Below are 15,835 nucleotides of genomic sequence, written 5' to 3' on the forward strand. Positions count from 1 at the left end.
GGCACCCCCGGGCACTACACTGCCTCCGAGCCTACCAGCTCCCTAAACACCGGGGAGTGCCCCCCATGGCACCTCCCCTGAAACGCACACGTGGCAGGCTGGCTTCCCAGGCCCCTTTCCGAGGGTCACCCGTGCCCACAACACTGCCCACGCGGCTAATGGCGCCCCGGGCCCCCGCACCAAGCAGGCGCACCCGTGCCCACTACGCTATCCCGGCCCCCCATGGGCCCTTGGCCTACCACGGCCGACTAGCCTGGTGCCCGGGGTACCCACTCAGCGATACTCACTTTTCGCAGCCACGCTCCCAGCCCGTCAACAGCGCTCCTGCACCCCTCCAAACGGGTTTCGAGCCTACACTCCCACCAACAACAAAACGACCTCCATTTTTCAATTTGACTAACCCAGCTAACTCACTTTACTCTGACCCCGGGGTCCCTTGGGCGGGAGTCACTCCTCCCCCCAATCACTCATCGCACCATGCAGTCCCCATTCGCTCCACACACACAGACCCGCTGGCCTCACTCACTCACCAAGCACATGCTTCCACTTCACTCACCAACTCTTCAACACACTCACCGCTGAACTCTGCCATTCTTCTAACTACATCCCCTAACTAACTCGTGCTCCCACGTCGTCCCTTAAACTACAGCACGTTCCTTTTAACACTACGTAGCTAAACTACGTCCCCGCTACACATCCACAAGTCTGTCTCTGTCTCCTAACTCAAAAATTCATTTTATTTCCCAACCTAAATCTGGCTACAATCCCTCTAACTAATCCATTCCACGGACTCCATGAGGACTTACCCCTGCCCCATGAAGTCGGTCTAACTAAGCTAACCCTTCCCCCTAACTAGTTTCCATCCTGTGCCCAGGTAAGGGGGTCTTCCACCCCTTGCCCAGGAATCCTGTGCACCCGAAAGTGAGGCTTGCTTTTTTTCTTTTTATTTTTTTTTCTTTACATGCGCAGCACCAGCGCGGCAACTCGCGCACTTTGCACCTGCCCGTGACGTCATGCAGCTGCACGTGTTCCTCGTCCCTCCTTGGACGGTACCATCCGGCAGGGATACCCCTCCTGCCGGATTCCAACCCCACGTGCAGCCATGGCGTCACCGTGCGCATAAAAAAAACACAAGCCCCACGTCTCAAGGGGTTCCGCACGCGAACACATGTGCTTTGCCCGTTGGAGCTTAACACACACGATCGCGTGGAGAACCCGTCCGGTCCAAATCCGAAATCCTGCCTAAACTTTGTCCGTCCGCGGGATCGGCAAATCCACCGCGTGCGTTTCCGGACCGGGACTTCACTCTCGCAAGCGAGCACGTGGTGGTCTCGTGCGTTGCACAGCACGGACCTCGTGCTCACTGCTGGGTGAACCCGGCACGGTCCCCGAAACAACTACAGCCGCTACTCGGCTTTCCTTCCTCACATGTCTCCGTCGTCGCCTCCCGACCAACGCACACCTGCGTGTTACGACCCTCACACTCCATTCCATTACATTCACACCGGGAGACGCGGCTGCGTGCTCCCGCATGCCAACCGACATCTCCCTCACATACCGCTCTCTCACACACACGGTCTCCCTTGCATAAACCATACCACTCACACGTGGTGCTCCATTCACTCGCGCCTCACTCATACACCGTGCCTCACTCACACACGCGGGGGAACTCAACCGCGGTGTTTCATCCACACACCGTCCCTCACTCACACACGCGGGGCACTCAACCGCGGTGCCTCATCCACACTGGCCGTTTCATCCACACACACGGCCTCGCTCACACACGGTGCCTCACCCACACACGGCGTGCTGGGAAGCACGTACCCTGGCACCATCGCCACCACAGCACTCACACACGGGGTCGCCTCCACACACGGGGACGCACTCACGCCTTGCACCACACACACAGGGACAACCACACTGGGGATTCGTGTCCCCACAAGGGTCTCCGGGGCCTCTATACCCCCCAAGCTCTCCGTGCACCCGTCCACAGCACTCGTCCCCTCAACCTCGCAAAGCACGACCGAACTCACCTGGTCGTTAGAGAACATTGTACTTTACGGTAATTCCACATATCGACGGTCCCCTGTGCCAGTGCGCATGCGCAGCCTGAGCCGGAGCCAGGGATGTTGTGGGTGTTTCAACCTGTTCAATACTTGTTTGATTATTGTCGTTCCACGCTAATAAAGTGGTCGAACAAATTGAACTCTGTTCTTATTTATAATCAAACAGCTTGATGCAGTCGAGTAAAGATCGTCGGTGCTGAGGAGGACACGACTGGGTGAAAACGGACCACGAGAACGTCGACAGTGAGTTTGGATTTCTCGGGTACTGTACCCAATCTTCGCCCCCAGGACACTGTACACACGTGTGCATCACCGAAAATAGAACGTTTACTCCAGAATAACTGTTCCTATGGCGCCGGTGGAAGCAGAGTGCCCGATCGAGGGTTGTGACTATATGGCTACACACGCAGAGGCGGCAGTGGTGGCGGCCATGTTGAGTATACACGCCACTGTGCACGTCGCCGCCCCCAGGGCGGCGAGCTCGAATGCCAAGATGGAGAAACTCAAGCGTCCCTCCATAGCACTGGCCGGAACGGGCGAGGCCTGGTCGTACTTCATAACCCGCTGGGGCGAATACAAAACAGGTACTAAGCTTGTCGGACCTGACATAGTCGCGCAGCTACTGGAGTGCTGTGAGGAGGAGCTGAGAAAGGACCTCACTCGCGCGGCGGGTCGGAGCCTCGTGGGCAGCGATGAAGAAGACGTCCTCGCCGCCATGAAGGCGCTCGCCGTCCGGACGGAGAACACGATGGTAGCTCGAGTGGCCCTGTCTAACATGCGGCAGGGACACGAGGAGCCCGTCCGGTCGTTCCACGCCCGCATCAAGGGGCAGGCGGACACGTGCAAGTATGAAATGAAGTGCACCAAGGCAGGGTGCGATCAGGTCAACGACTTCACCGAAGAGATATTGCGCAACGTGGTTGCCCGTGGCATCGCGGACCAAGCAATACAACTTGACCTACTCGGTGAGAAGAACCAGGACATGCCATTAAAGGACATGATAGAGTATATCGAGGCCAAAGAGTCTGGAAAACGCTCGGCATCGCGCCTGCTTGACACTCAGAGCACGGACGCGATCAGTAGTTCGTATCGGCGGGGAAAGCGACAGGACGTCCGCGCCAGAGTAGGAGCCAGGCCGGAAAAACGGAAGGCCAAGCCCGAAGGAGTATGCATCTACTGCGGCGAGGTGGGCCACGGCAAAACGCCTCAATGGCGCGCCAGACGCGCCGAGTGCCCCGGATACGGTAAAAAGTGCCGGAAGTGTGACCGCCAGAATCACCTCGACAAGGCGTGCCTGGGCGGCCGATCGGCAAGACCCCCATCTAAGGAGACCGACGGGATGCACGACGAGCAGACGGCAGCCTTCGTCGAGCTATGCACGGTCACCATGGCCAGCACAGAGGACGAAATGCGCACGCTTCCCCTCGCTCACCACCTGTACGATGATATGTGCGATAAGTGGATGAAACGCATATCCGACCCGCAGCCATACGTCAACCTCACTCTCACCAACAAGCGCGAGGATTACAAAGCGCTGGGTTTTAACCTCCTGAAACACACCCGCGCGGTAACCCTACCCGCTATGGCAGACACGGGGTGCCAGAGCTGCCTGATCGGCATTAAAGTCGTCCAACAAATGGGCCTGAGTACCGAGGACCTCATACCTGTATCCATGACCATGAAGGCCGCAAACAACAGAGGAATTCGTATCCTCGGAGCCGTGGTAGTCAGATTCGCCGGTAACAGTGATGACGCTCGGAGATTGGAGACGCGCCAAATCGCGTATGTGACGGACTCTTCAGACCGCATCTTCCTCTCCCGCGCGGCCTGCATGGACCTGGGAATGATCTCGGACAGATTCCCGACACTCGGAGAGGTGAATCTGACGACCTCGGAATTGTGCGACTGCCCGCGACGCGCGGAGCCGCCGACCAAGCCGACCGCACTCCCCATGCCAGCGACCGAGGCCAACAGAGAGGCACTACAGTCACATTTACTCAGGATGTATGCTCAGAGCACATTCAACACGTGCCCACACCAGCCACTACCGAGAATGACCGGCCCGCCACTACGTCTTATGCTCAGTGAGAACGCGACACCGGTTGCCCATCACACTCCCATCTCCGTGGCCATACATTGGCAAGATGAGGTAAAAGCAGGCCTCGACCAGGACGTTCGGCTCGGCGTGTTGGAGGAAGTACCCGTCGGCACGCCGGTGACATGGTGTCACCGCATGGTAATTTGCGCGAAAAAGAATGGCAAGCCGCGACGCACCGTCGACTTTCAGGCCTTGAACAAGCATGCGTTCCGCGAGACCCACCACACCCAATCCCCGTTCCACCAGGCGAGACGCGTACCTAACGGGAAGCGCAAGACAGTATTCGACGCATGGAACGGTTACCATAGCGTCCGCCTACACGAGGACGACCGCCACAAGACGACCTTCATCACTCCATGGGGGCGCTACCGGTACCTATCTGCCCCACAAGGGTATATGGCATCGGGGGACGGTTACTCACGACGATACGATGAGATCGTCGCGGACATTGGTAACAAGACCAAGTGCGTAGATGACACGCTCCTATGGTCAGACACGATTGAGGGGAGCTACTTCCAGGCGGTCCAATGGCTGGATATATGCGGCCGGAATGGAATCATCCTCAACCCGGAGAAGTTTGTCTTCAGCGCACCCACGGTGGACTTCGCGGGCTTCACCATCACCATGACCGACGTGCGACCGTGCAGCCGCTACCTGGAAGCAATCCACGATTTCCCACAACTGCGTAACATCACCGACGTCAGATCGTGGTTCGGGCTTGTCAACCAGGTGGCATACGCCTTTAGTATGGCCGAACGAATGCAGCCATTCCGGAAGCTCCTGAAAAGTGGAGAACGCTTCCAGTGGTCCATGGAGTTAGAGGACATATTCCGCGAGTCGAAAGACGTGATCGTACAAGAAATCGAACACGGTGTCCGCATATTTGACAAAACTAAGCCAACATGCATCGCCACGGACTGGTCGAAGGAGGGAATCGGATTCTGGTTGCTTCAAAAGCACTGCCGATGCGTGCCAGTTAGACCATTCTGCTGCACTGATGGATGGAAAATAACCCTGGTCGGCAGCAGATTTACACACGCGGCAGAATCCAGATACGCGCCCATAGAGGGCGAGGCTCTCGCAGTCGCGGACGCCTTGGACAAAGCGTGCTACTTCGTACTGGGCTGCGAGAACCTGATCGTTGCGGTAGACCACAAACCACTGCTGAAACTCCTTTCGGACAGAGCACTTGACGACATACCCAACCCCCGCCTCAGGAACCTCAAGGAGAAGACCCTGCGTTATCGCTTCCGCATCATACATATCCCGGGCATGAAGAACAAGGCGGCAGATGCCATGTCGCGCAGGTCAGTTGGCACCACGCGACCTCCACTCATGAACCTTCCAGATGACAATGCCACCATAGCGACCCACCTCCAACCAAGCACGCACACCGACGTCCTGTCCCTCCTACGCCAAACTGAGCCGGAGTATGACGACGACGTCGAAGACAACCTGGCATGGTGTGCCGCGGGCCTCGAATCATTGCGATCAGTAACATGGGATCGCGTCAGGGAAGCCACCAGCAGCGATGGCGATATGCACATATTGGAGGGAATGACAATGAACGGCATCCCCGACTCAAAAATCGAGATGCCAGAGACAATTCGCGACTATCACCAGTACCGCGAGAACATTACATCGACAGATGGAGTGATCCTATACAAGGACCGAGTAGTCATACCACCCTCACTCCGCGGCGATGTGCTGAGCGCCCTACACGCTGCCCACCAGGGCGTATCAATGATGACCGCCCGCGCAGAATCCTCTGTATTCTGGCCAGGCATGTCGGCCGACATCAGCGCCACTCGGAAAAACTGCGAACACTGCCACCGGATGGCACCATCACAGCCTGGAGCGCCACCAACTCCACCTATTCCGGTCGTTTACCCCTTTCAGGCAGTGTGCTCGGACTTCTTTGTACACAGGGGTGCACACTACCTTGTGACAGTGGACAGATACTTGAACTGGCCGATCATCTCAAAGTCGACGGGTGGCGCCGCCGGACTCATAAACCACTTACGTCGCGCCTTCGTGACGTACGGGACACCAGAAGAGCTCGCGTCGGATGGGGGACCGGAGTTCACCTCCACCGAGACCAGGTCATTCCTGCACAGATGGGCGTACACCACCGCTTGTCATCGGTGGCCTTCCCTCACAGCAACTGTCGCGCGGAGATTGGAGTTAAGACAATGAAACGACTTATCACGGACAACACCAGCCCGCAGGGAGAACTTGACACTGACGCTGTGCAGAGAGCGATACTACAATATCGTAACACGCCTGACCCTGACACGAAGATCTCCCCGGCAATGTGTGTCTTCGGCCGCCCGATACGCGATTTCATCCCAATTATCCCCGGGAAGTACAGACCGCACGACACTTGGCATGAGACCCTGAAAGCGAGGGAGGAGGCCCTCCGCAAACGTCATATCCGCACAGCCGACACCTGGGCAGAACACACCAAATGCCTTCCGCCACTTGCTGTAGGGGACCAAGTCCGCGTACAGAACCAGACAGGATTCCACCCAAAAAAATGGGACAAGACAGGCAGTATCGTGGAGGTACGCCAACACGACCAATACGTGATCAAGATCGATGGCTCGGGCAGAGTCACACTTCGGAACAGGAAATTCCTGCGCAAGTTTAGCCCAGTTCGCAATGACCAGCTGCCACCCCGGTCTATCTATGATGATCTAGCAACCCGCATCACTGTACCTGCACCCGTTGTAACACCGCAACTGCCTGACCTCGACAGCGAACCCGTGACATCTGCGACGCCAACGGGGCCCACGCCGGCACTGACGTCAGTATGCACACCCCGGCGCAAGACGACACCAGTTTTAGACACGCCAGCAGCACCAGGACGAGGCACACCGAGGCGCGCGATCCTTCAGACGCCACCATCGGCCCCTGAAACCCCGAGAGCCCCATCCCCACTGGGGCCCGATGTGACACCACCAGCACCAGCGATAGGTCAACGCCGATCCACCAGAGCGACCAGCGTGCCTGCCTGGCACAAGGACTACTCCATGGAATAGTCACACGATGGGCGATATAAACTTTTGTTCATTCATTAAACTTAATATTTTCTCAGCCTTTATCTATTAACATAATAAAGACTCGGAGGGAGATAGAGAACATTGTACTTTACGGTAATTCCACATCGACGGTCCCCTGTGCCAGTGCGCATGCGCAGCCTAACCCGGAGCCAGGGATGTTGTGGGTGTTTCAACCTGTTCAATACTTGTTTGATTATTGTCGTTCCACGCTAATAAAGTGGTCGAACAAATTGAACTCTGTTCTTATTTAGTCGTGACTCGCCTCAAGGGGGCATACTCGCTCCCCTCGTTCCTGGAGGAGGCTATCCCGCTGCTCGCACTGGGCCCCTGCACGGTCCGCCAGCTCAACCTCATCGTCCTCCACTACCTCTGTGTGTGTGTGTTCGTCTCTAACCTTGTCCAATTCATGCAGTCTCTCCTCTATTTTTTCTGTCTCCCGTGTCTCTATACATTTATAAGTTTCTGTTGTCTCCTCGTGTCTATTGGTCTCTGCTTCTTTCTGGTGTCTTTCCGTTATCTTTATGTAGGTCAACCTTGCTTTCTCCTTAAGTCGCTCCAGTCCTTCCTTGTTTTTCACTCCTTGCTCTTTCACGATCTCCGCGTACCTCATCCTTGCTCTCCGTATTAATTGTTCTTTTCTCTCCCTCGCAATTACTTTCACCTCGTCTCTTGTCTCCCGTGTCTCTATACATTTTCTCTCCTTGTTCCTTATTTCTGTCTCTTCCTGGTTCCTTTTTCCTTCCCATCTGAGTCGTTCTTTCTCTCTGAGCCCCATTAGCTGTTCGTTCTCCCTCCGGAGCTCCTCAATCTCCGTTGACTCCAGTCTCGCTCTCCGTTTTAGTTGTTCAATTTCACACTCATATAGTTGTTGTTTTCTCTCCCACTGTGCCTCCTGCTCTTTGTTTTCCAATCTCATTGTTTCTTTCAATTGGCTCATTTCCTTCCTGTGTTTCATTCGCTGTTCTTTGTCTTTCTCCTCGTACTCCAGCCTCAGCTTTTCTTTCAATTGGTCAACCTCAGATTCATGTTCTTTTTGTTTTCTATTCCATTGTTCCTCTCGTTCTTCCCTCTCCAATCTCCTTGTATCCTTCAATCTCCTGATTTCTCCTTCCTGCTTCATTCCTTGCTCCTTCAACTTCTCCTCGTATTCCAACCTATTTTTTTCCTTTTGTCGTTCAGTTTCAAATTCATACACTTTCAGTTTTTTATTCCACTGTCTCTCTTGTTCCTCGTTCTGCAATCTCATAGTTTCCTTTAATTGATGGATTTCTTTCTCCTGTCTCATTCCTTGTTCTTTCAGTACTCTTTCTTGTTCCTCAGTCTGCAATCTCGTTATTTCTTTCAGTTGGCTGACTTCCTTCTCCTGTCTTATTTGTTCTTCCTTCATTACTCTTTTTTGTATCTCATTCTGCAATCTCGTGGTTTCCTTCAGTTGGCTGATTTCATTCTCCTGTCTCATTCCTTGTTCTTTCAGTACTCTTTCTTGTTCCTCATTCTTTCATCTGGCCTTCGCTTCCAGCTGTTCGATCTGTACAGTGTGGTTCCTTAACGTTTCATTCTCTGTTGTCGTTCTTTCTTCTCTCACCATCCTCAACTCGTTTTGTAATTCCCTCTCTTTGTTTTGGTGTTTCTGTAACTCAGAAGCTTTCTTTTCCAATTCCTTTCTCATCTCCGCACACTCCGACTTTGCTTTGGCTTCGAATTGTTCAATCTGCTCAGTGTGGTTCCTTAACGTTTCATTCTCTGTTCTCTTCCTTTCCTCTTTTAACATCCTCAGTTCGTCTTGTAATCCTCTTTCTTTGTTTTCGTGTTTCAGTATCTCAGAAGTTTTTGTTTCCAATTCCTTTCTCAATTTGCGTGCTTCTTCACTCATTTCATCTCTTCTTTCCACCGCTTCCCTCCTCAATTCGTCCCTTTTTTTACTGTATTCATTTAGTTTTTTCTGCCATTCCTTTCCCATTCTAATCTCCCCTTCCAGGATTTCTCTTTTAAACTGGCTTGCCCTTACCTCTCGCTTCAGTAGTTCCAATTCTCCATCTTGTTCGCGTTTTTCCTTTTCGAGCTTTGTTTTCCTTTCTCCTTCCTCCCTCAATTCTCCCTGCAGTTCTTCGAACTGTTCTGACTTTTCCAGCAATTCCTCCGACCTTTCCTCGAGCTGTCTCTCTCCTCTTTTTATCTTCCATTCTAGGCTTTCTCTTTCCTGATTGCCTGTTCTTATCTCTTCCTTCAATTGTTCCAACTCCCCATCGTATTCACATTTTTTCTCTTCCAACAGTATTTCCCTCACTCTCTCCTCCAGTTCTTTGAACCGCCTTGCTTGCTCCAATAATTTTTCCATTAATTGTTTTACTTCCAAGTCGTGCTCCTTTTGTTTCTTTTCGAGCTCGGTTTTCCATTCTTCCTCCCATTGTTTCCTTTCCTGGGAGATACCAATCTGCTGTTCCTCTATTCTTTTGTTCAGTTTGCTCTTCGCATATTCCAACTGACGGGTATAAAACACTACCAAATTCTTTTTCCCACGTAATTTGTCGACTCTATTGGCCAAGTCATGTTTTTGCCACCGAAGTCGTTCCAGTAAATCGTCCAATCGCTGTGTCCCCCCGTACACGTAATTTTTCTGAAGCACATCTGCGTGCCGTTGTGACTCGTCCACTCCACGTTGCACCTCCTCGATATATTCTTCATAACGCTTCACCTTTTCCAAGACATCCCCCAATTGTGCCTGAAGCCTGCCAATGCTCGCATAGTCATCCTGCCACGCCTGCCATGGCACATGCCGTGACCACGTGCCTTGAACCGGTGACTATGAGCTCACGCCTCGTGCTGTGCCATTAATATCAGCCCGCTCCGTGCTGCGCTGAGGTGTGATCGCGCTGCCATTGTGTGACTCCGTTTGCCAGGAAAGTTCATGCTCAAGCCGCTCCCACTGACCACAGTTAGTGGTGGGGTTATAATTATAAAAAGAACCGACCTGGGCCATGGATCCTACATGACGACACATACCTAATACCCCCGGCTACCGCTCGCCTTGAGACGCCATCTTATTTCTCGTAAAGGGTTAATTTAGCTCGCTCGTAATTTGGAGGGAATCGGGGGTCGCTTCTCTCACCCCTGGACCGATTCCCGTGAATTTAGCTGGAGACAGGAGAGCCCGTTTTCCCGTTCTCCGATACCAGTGCTGCGAGGAGGGCGATGAGTTTATATCGCACGACCTGACACCAGTGTCGCGGATTCGCGCCCGCCGGCGTGCAAACGGCCACGTAACTCGAATCGCGGCACGTCGCCCACCGGATGGACAATCCAGTCGTGACCCTCTCGGACTAACGCCGGGAACCAGTCACGGGTGGACCTTTCGGTCTCACCGCGATCGAGCCAATCGGCCCCCGCGTGGGATAGGGTTGCTCGCCAAATTCGACCTACCTAAGTACCCACACGGAGGGTAGACCGGGCGATCGCACCTCGCCGCAGGTCGACTTCGGACACGGGCCACTTAAGCGACCCGTTCCGTACTATCGGGATAACCGAGCGGTGTTATTCGTCGGCCTCGACGGTTCGATTAATTATCGGGCGTCTTAGCCCAGGACCAACCCTTTACGTGAAGCAAGATGGGGATTCAATGAAAGAAATGACGAAGCGAAGCGGGAAAACAGTTCAACATAAAGCACATTTATTCGCGATGAACGGAAAGCACACATATACAATTCCACCAAAAGCACATAGAAAAGAAGACAAAAAGCAAATGCGACAATGCAGATCTAATACCGACTACGCGAGCACACGGCAACACTTATACAATTTTACTTCACAGACGGCGCCGACAACACATATTCAAAACCAAGAAAAAGAACACCCTCAAGGATGAGGCGGGCCTGGGGCCGAGACCGGGTCGGGCCTACCCGTCTGATGATGAGGCGCGAAGTGGCGATGGTGCCCCAACTCCGCGGGCCTCGCGGACAGTGTCTGGTAGGGGGTGGGAAGGGGGCCCCCTTTGTCGCACTATCTCAGCGCGGGGGGAAACAGGAGGGGGTTGCTGATGCTCGGGGAAAGGAGGATTTTTATTCTGTCTCGGGTCCCGCGACGAGCGTCTCCACCTCGACCAGGTCGCGCCGTCGGCCTCCCGCCTTCAGCTCCCGGCACCGACGCGAGCACCCCCTCGTCCGTCTTCGCCGCCGCCACCTCTCCACAGCTCCGCCGACAACTCGTTCCAACGCACAGCTCGTTCCAACGCTCAACTTCCTTCCAGCTCCACCGACGACTCTCTTGAACTCCGAACTCACTCTTTCCAACGCACACCACTTTTCTGACGAACGCAGCCGCTTATATAAGCCCCGTGGCTTCGCCTTTGACCCCCTGCCTTCGACCTTTCACCTCGCTCCCCATTGGCCCGAGAAAAAGTGGGCGTGAATGCTTTTTGATCCATGAATTTGCAAATAGCGACCGCCCTCCAACGCCCTGGAGGCGGGGCCAAATCGCCCCTCGCTCACCGATTGGACGGAACAAAAGTGGGCGTGAGTCGTTTTTGATCCGATTTTCTGCGGAAAGTCCGTGATGTTTTGTACACGCTGTTCGGTGCGCGCCCTGCACGAGTCTAGTACCGGTACCCATAAGCGGCGCAAGAACGGTGGCGATGCGACGGTTGCGAGGTGTGACGGTAAAGGTCGTGGCTGTTGTGGTGAAGCGGCGTTGTGGTGGGTGGTTGATGTGATGACTGTTGAGACGTGGTTGGTGGTGGTAATAATGGCGGTTGGTCCAAAATATAGTAAAAGAAAAACGGCTATCCTGAAGAGTCGCAGCACGCATAAATGACATATATATATAAATATATATATATATATATATATATATATATATATATATATATATATATATATATATATATATATATATTGTTGTGGTTGACCAAATTCGCAAACCACCATTCAGGTCCCTTAGGTGAGATATCTCGGTAAGTATATGTGTAGTTAGGCCCAAACCCGTTGTCTAGAGGGAATAAATGTCATTGATGCGTGCTGCGACTCTTCAGGATAGCCGTTTTTCTTTTACTATCTTTATTTTGGACCAACCGCCATTATTACCACCACCAACCACGTCTCAACAGTCATCACAACATCAACCACCCACCACAACGCCGCTTCACCACAACAGCCACGACCTTTACCATCACACCTCGCAACCGTCGCATCGCCACCGTTCTTGCGCCGTTTGTGGGTACCGGTATTGGACTCGTGCAGGGCGCGCGCCGAACAGCGTGTACAAAACCACGGACTTCCGCAGAAAAACGGATCAAAAACGACTCACGCCCACTTTTGTTCCGTCCAATCGGTGAGCGAGGGCGATTTGGCCCCGCCTCCAGGGCGTTGGAGGGCGGTCGCTATATGCAAATTCATGGATCGAAAAGCATTCACGCCCACTTTTTCTCGGGCCAATGGGGAGCGAGGTGAAAGGTCGAAGGCAGGGGGTCAAAGGCGAACCCACGGGGCTTATATGGGCGACCGCGTTCGTCAGTCGAGTGCAGTGCAGTTGGGAGTTCGCGGAGTCGGAGTGAAGAGGACGGAGCTGTGGAGAGGCGGCGGCGGCGAAGGCAGACGAGGGGGTGCTCGCGTCGGTGCCGGGAGCTGCACACCAGAGAGGCCAGCAACGCGACCGAGGTGGAGGAGGAGACGCTCGCCACGGGACCCGAGACAGGGTTATATCCTCCTTTCCCCGAGCATCAGCAACCCCCTCCTGTTTCCCCCCGCGCTGAGATAGTGCGACAAAGGGGGCCCCCTTCCCACCCCCTGCCGGACACTGTCCGCGAGGCCCGCGGAGTTGAGGCACCACCGCCGCTCCGCGTCTCATCATCAGACGGGTAGGCCCGACACGGTCTCGGCCCCAGGCCCGCCCACGCCCTCATCCTGGAGGGTGGTTCTCTTTTCTTTTGCTTTGGGAATGTGTGTTGTCGGCGCCGTCTGTGAAGTAAAATTGTATAAGTGTTGCCGTGTGCTCGCGTAGTCGGTATTAGATCTGCATTGTCGCATTTGCTTTTTGTCTTCTTTTCTATGTGCTTTTCGTGGAGTTGTGTATGTGTGCTTTCCGTTCATCGCGAATAAATGTGCTTTATGTTGAACTGTTTTCCCGCTTCGCTTCGTCATTTCTTTCATTGAATCCTCATCTTGCTTCACGTAAAGGGTTGGTAGTGGGCTGAATACGCCCGATAATTAATCGAACCGTCGAGGCCGACGATAACACCGCTCGGTTATCCCGATAGTACGGAACGGGTCGCTTAAGTGGCCCGTGTCCGAAGTCGACCTGCGGCGAGGTGCGATCGCCCGGTCTACCCTCCGTGTGGGTACTTAGGTAGGTCGAATTTGGCGAGCAACCCTATCCCACGCGGGGGCCGATTGGCTCGATCGCGGTGAGACCGAAAGGTCCACCCGTGACTGGTTCCCGGCGTTAGTCCGAGAGGGTCACGACTGGATTGTCCGTCCGGTGGGCAACGTGCCGCGATTCGAGTTACGTGGCCGTCAGCACGCCGGCGGGCGCGAATCCGTAAGAATATATATATATATATATATATATATATATATATATATATATATATATATATATATATATATATATATATATATATATATATATATATATATATATTTCCGGGCGTAGTGGCGTGCGCCTGTAATCCGGCAACTCGGAGGCTTGGGTTGGAGGATCGCTTGAAGACGGGAGCTTTGCACTGGGCCACACTCTGAGAGGGTGCAGGGCAGCCAGGAATCATGGCGAAACCCAATCCTTATCCCTGTTTCGTAAGAGGCGACCAGGGTTGCGTCAGGAAGGGCATCCGGCATAAAACCTATGCCAAATCAGTATGCGGATCATACCGGATGATCCGCTGTGGCAACCCCTAATGGGAGCAGCCGAAAGACGAACAACAACATATATATATATATATATATATATATATATATATATATATATATATATATATATATATATATATATATATATATATATATATACATATATATATATATATATATATATACATATATATATATATATACATATATATATATATACATATATATATACATATATATATATATATATATATATATATATATATATATATATATATACATATATATATATATATATATATATATATATATATATATATATATATATATATATTGTTGTGATTACCAAATTCGCAAACCACCATTCAGGTCCCTTAGGTGAGATATCTCGGTAAGTATATGTGTAGTTAGGCCCAAACCCGTTGTCTAGTGGGAATACATGTCATTCATGCGTGCTGCGACTCTTCAGGATAGCCGTTTTTCTTTTACTATCTTTATTTGGACCAACCGCCATGGTTACCACCACCAACCACAACATCAACCACCCACCGCGGCGCCGCTTCACGTCACACCTCGCAACCGTCGCATCGCCACCGTTCTTGCGCCGCTTGTGGGTACCGGTGTTGGACTCGTGCAGGGCGCGCGCCGAACAGTGTGTACAAAACCACGGATTTTCCACTTCAAAAACGGATCAAAAACGACACACGCCCACTTTTGTTCCGTACAATCGGTGAGCAAGGGGCGATTTGGCCCCGCCCCCAGGGCGTTGGAGGGCGATCGATATATGCAAATTTATGGATCAAAAAGCATTCACGCCCACTTTTTCTCGGGCCAATGGGGAGCGAGGTGAAAGGTCGAAGGGAGGGGGTCAAAGATGAGAGAGCGAAGCCACGGGGCTTATATAAGCGACCGTGTTCGTCAGTCAAGTGAACAGAGAGTTAAGACTTCGCGGGCGGTGGAGTTGGGAAGAAGGAGCAAGAAGGAGCTGGTCGTCGTCGTGTGCATTGGAGTCGGAGCGGAGGGGACGGAGCTGTGGAGAGGCGGCGAGGGCAGACGAGGGGGTGCTCACGTCGTGCAGGGAGCTGCACCCCAGGGAGGCCGACAGCGCGACCTGGCCGAGGTGGAGACGCTCGTCGCGGGACTCGAGGCAGAGTAGGAATCCTCTATACCCCGAGCATCAGCAAACCCCTCCTGTTTCCCCCCGCGCTGAGATAGTGCGACCAAGGGGGCCCCTTTCCCACCCCCTACCAGACACTGTCCGCGAGGCCCGCGGAGTTGAGGCACCATCGCCGCTCCGCGTCTCATCACCAGACGGGTAGGCCCGACCCGGTCTCGGCCTCAGGCCCGCCTCATCCTTGAGGGTATTCTTTTCCTTGGTTTTGGGTATGTGTTGTCGGCGCCGTCTGTGAAGTAAAATTGTATAAGTGTTGCCGTGTGCTCGCGTAATCGGTATTAGATCTGCATTGTCCCATTTGCTTTTTGTGTAAATTGCATTGTGTTTTTCTTTTCTATGTGCTTTTGGTGGAATTGAATATGTGTGCTTTCCGTTCATCGCGAATAAATGTGCTTTGTGTTGAACTGTTTCCCGCTTCGCTTCGTCATTTCTTTCATTGAATCCTCATCTTGCTTCACGTAAAGGGTTGGTAGTGGGCTGAATACGCCCGATAATTAATCGAACCGTCGAGGTCGACGAATAACACCGCTCGGTTATCCCGATAGTACGGAACGGGTCGCTTAAGTGGCCCGTGTCCGAAGTCGACCTGCGGCGAGGTG

The sequence above is a fragment of the Eptatretus burgeri genome, chromosome 17 (genome assembly GCF_056783735.1).
Source record: "Eptatretus burgeri isolate ZD-2024b chromosome 17, Ebu_testis_v1, whole genome shotgun sequence".
Classification (NCBI taxonomy): Eukaryota; Metazoa; Chordata; class Myxini; order Myxiniformes; family Myxinidae; genus Eptatretus; species Eptatretus burgeri.